General features: G+C 43.3%; 1 pseudogene; it reads right to left on the reverse strand.

Moving 5' to 3' along the window:
• Positions 1-287: 287 nt before the first annotated feature.
• LOC118672235 lies at positions 288-753 on the reverse strand (annotated as a pseudogene).
• Between the last annotated feature and the right edge of the window lie 2782 nt (positions 754-3535).

Raw genomic sequence — 3535 nt, forward strand, 5'->3', positions numbered from 1 at the left:
CTTTCCATGTTGTCAGTGTTTTGGATTTTGGCCTTTCTAATGGGTGTGCGGGGACATCTGCATCTCTCTAGTGACATGATTTTGAGCATCTTTTGAGATGCTTACTTGTCATCTTTATGTCTTCTTTCTTCAATGTAAATGCTTTATTGTTTCATGTATTACATATGTCTCCTTTCCCCTTTGACCTCTCCTTGGCCACCCCCAACCCCCAGCATCGTTATATCTTCTTTGGTGAGGTGTATATTCAGGTCTTGTGCCCAATGTTTTAATCAGGTTATTTTTTATTATTGTTGAGTTTTAAGAGTTCTTTGTATGTTTTTTCCCCCCTTTCAAGTCATTTTAATAACCTGGCAGTGACTCAAAATAGGAAAAGCAGATTCAAACGTGTTCCCTTTAAGGGGGGGGGAGGGGATGCTACCATGATTGGTTTGCACAAGCATGATCAAAGATAATGATGGCACTGGATCCCAAAGAGCAAGGGTGGTAAGAAGGCTTCGAGGCTCACAGAGTGGACAGAGGGGTAGCAAGTGGCAGGAGAGACATGACATTTAAGGAACCCTCAGATTACAGGGCGAGGTTGCTGGGTCATCAGAACCTTTAAACATTTTTTCATGGTGATTCGGTGTCGAGAGTATGTGTCGTCTGGGGAGCACAGAGCAGGATGGGCCGAGCAGGTCTGTTGTCCCACAGGATCAAACTTCTTCAGGGCATGGACCGGTCTCCCTGTTCATTGAGGTGACACCGGAGAAACATGATCTCGCTGAGCAGGAGGTTCCAATTCCACCTGCAGCGCTCTTTGTGTGTTTTAGATAACAACCCTTTATCAGGTATGTCTTTTGCAAATATGTTCTCCCATCCTGTGACTCACCTTCTCGTTCTCTTGACAGTGTCTTTCTCAGAGCGGAAGTTTTTATTTATTTATTTTTTAGCAAAGGTGGAAATTTATTGAAGAACAAGCACAGACTCTCAGATGGGGAGGGGGAAAGAGTCCCCTCAGAGTAGTTTTTAATTTTATTTTTAAAATATACTTTATTGATTTTTTTTACAGAGATGAAGGGAGAAGGAGAGGAATAGAGAGTTGGAAACATCGATCGATGAGAGAGAAACACCGATTCAGCTGCCTCCTGCACACTCCCCCACTGGGGATGTGCCCGAAACCAAGGTACATGCCCTTGACCGGAATCGAACCTGGGAGCCTTCAGTCTGCAGGCTGACGCTCTATCCATTGAGCCAAACCGGTCAGGGCAGAAATTTTTAATTTTAATGAAGTCCAACTTGTCAGTTATTTCTTTCGTGAATCATACCTGCAAGTTAGTTCTACCTTTGGACGTTTTGATGACCTAAACCAAGAAATCCCCTTTTTGTTCTGGTAAACTTGGTTTTTCCTGATACAGTTCTTTAAAATGGCCCCTGGACAAGGCACATTCCGTTTCATAACTAGATTTATGAAACTTATTTACAGTTATGCCAAGACTTTCACATTTTGGAGTTTTCTATTTTACTTCATTTTTTGGTAAGTTAAAATACTTTTAAAAGAAGAAGGAGGAGGAAGTGGAAGAGGGAAAGGAAGAGAAAACAGTGGTATTTCCAAACCCAAGCATTCTCAGAAATGCAATTCTGTTGCCCTTCACACACAAAAAGCAACTTAAATATATATACAGTAAGTGAATGATGGCTTTTGGGTTTTGTTGTTATTTTTCTTTTGCTGTCGTTACTATATACGTTGCTCCTTTGTCGTCTGCCATCGCAGAGAAATCTCAGGCCAGACCCGCTTGTGTTCCTTTCTAGGTAGCCCTTCAGTTCTGCTGAGATGGACCCTTTAATTCCCAGTTCTCTTCCTTATGGCTCCTGATTATTTATGGTTTTAATTTCCTCGTGGCTTTTGCTCACTCCCTGCTTTCATATTTATTTTCATTTGGGGCCGCCCTTCCCTCTGACGACTCTCTCATGTTGCCTCACATTCAAGTTTCCCAAGAATAAAGATCCCATTTGTTGATCAGTCATCATTAAGTGAGGTACCTCTGCTGGGCAGAGATCTTGCCTCAAGCTTCCTCATAGGTCTCTGGCTATGGGTCAGCTACTCATACCTGGCTCAATCAGCTGTGGCTAGACAATGGGGTCTGTATCAGTCAGCTATTGCTGTGGAACAACAACAACAACAAAAAAACCAAACCCACAAAGTCTTAGTGGCATATAAATATGGGCATTTATTTCACTCATACATGTATGAGGGTTGGTTGGAGGTCAGCAGATACAGGCTGGGATTTGATCTGGGCCTTTTCGCTGTATCTTACACCTTCCTTTTACCAGTGGGTTAACTTGGGCATGTTATTCCCATGGCAGTGATGGGGCACAAGGCCTAGGCTCAGAACTGGGATATTGTCACTTCTGCCCACATTCCACTGTGCCCATATGGTGAGAGGTACAGGCTGTCTCTGGTGGGAGGGACAACAACTGTCATAGCAAAAAGCATGGAGGACTGAAGAACTGGAGCAAAGAGTTCAATTCTTACCACAGGATCACCTGGTTATATAGCCATCAGCTATAAAGCTAAGAAGCATGGAAAACCATCTGTACAGACCCCCTCAAAGGAGGTTGCAGGGATAACGACAGTCTGGGTCTTTTCAGAGAGAGGCAGGGTAACAAGTTAAAGGATGCTTTTGGAACACTTACAGGTAACCACTACCAGGATTTATAATATGCCTTCTAAAACACAAGAGAATATTAAATAAATAAATAAATAAAATAACAACTCAGGATAAGAGACAGAAAAGTTAATGAAAAGAGACATCCAAAAACAACATAGAAGTTTTTTTAAAGCATTACACAATGCAACGAAAGCCAAACAAAATATCAGTTATTACAATAACTGTCTATGAATCAGAGGCAGACAGTGGGGAGAGCTTCCAAGCACTTTCTTTTTCAGGCATCCTCTAATTCATAAACAGTAGCTCCTCTGTCTCAGAAACAGTAAAAATTTCTCTAACATTCTAGCATTCATTTTGAGGGGTAAGTTTTCTCCATTTTTCATGTCTCTGTAGCTGTTTGAGTGGATGGCCAGGACAAGCGACAGCAGAGGCCACTGGCTGAATACCACTTTCCGTGTGACATTCTCAACGCCTGCCTTCTGAAGTCCTGCAGCACTTCCTGCCGCCCTGGTCTCTTCCATGGCACTCCCACATCCTGCTTGAGCCTTCACTCTCCTTTTTTTGCTCCCAAGGCCCATATCTGAGTCTCATGCATGCAATTTTGAATCCTCGCAGTCTCCAGAGCAAGGACCTGTCCACAGCATGGGCTCTGTATCAAAAAGACTCTATGTAGCCCTGGCCAGTTTGGCTCAGTGGATAAAGAGAGCATCGGCCTGCAGACTAAGGGGTCCCAGGTTCGATTCTGGTCAAGGGCATATGCCAGGGTTGCAGGCGTGTAGGAGGTAGCCAATAAATGATTCTCTCTCATCACTGATGTTTCTCTCTCTCTCTCTCTCTCTCTCTCTCTCTCTCTCTCTCTCTCCCTTCCTCTCTGAAATCAATAAAAA

The sequence above is a fragment of the Myotis myotis genome, unplaced genomic scaffold (genome assembly GCF_014108235.1).
Source record: "Myotis myotis isolate mMyoMyo1 unplaced genomic scaffold, mMyoMyo1.p scaffold_m19_p_17, whole genome shotgun sequence".
Classification (NCBI taxonomy): Eukaryota; Metazoa; Chordata; class Mammalia; order Chiroptera; family Vespertilionidae; genus Myotis; species Myotis myotis.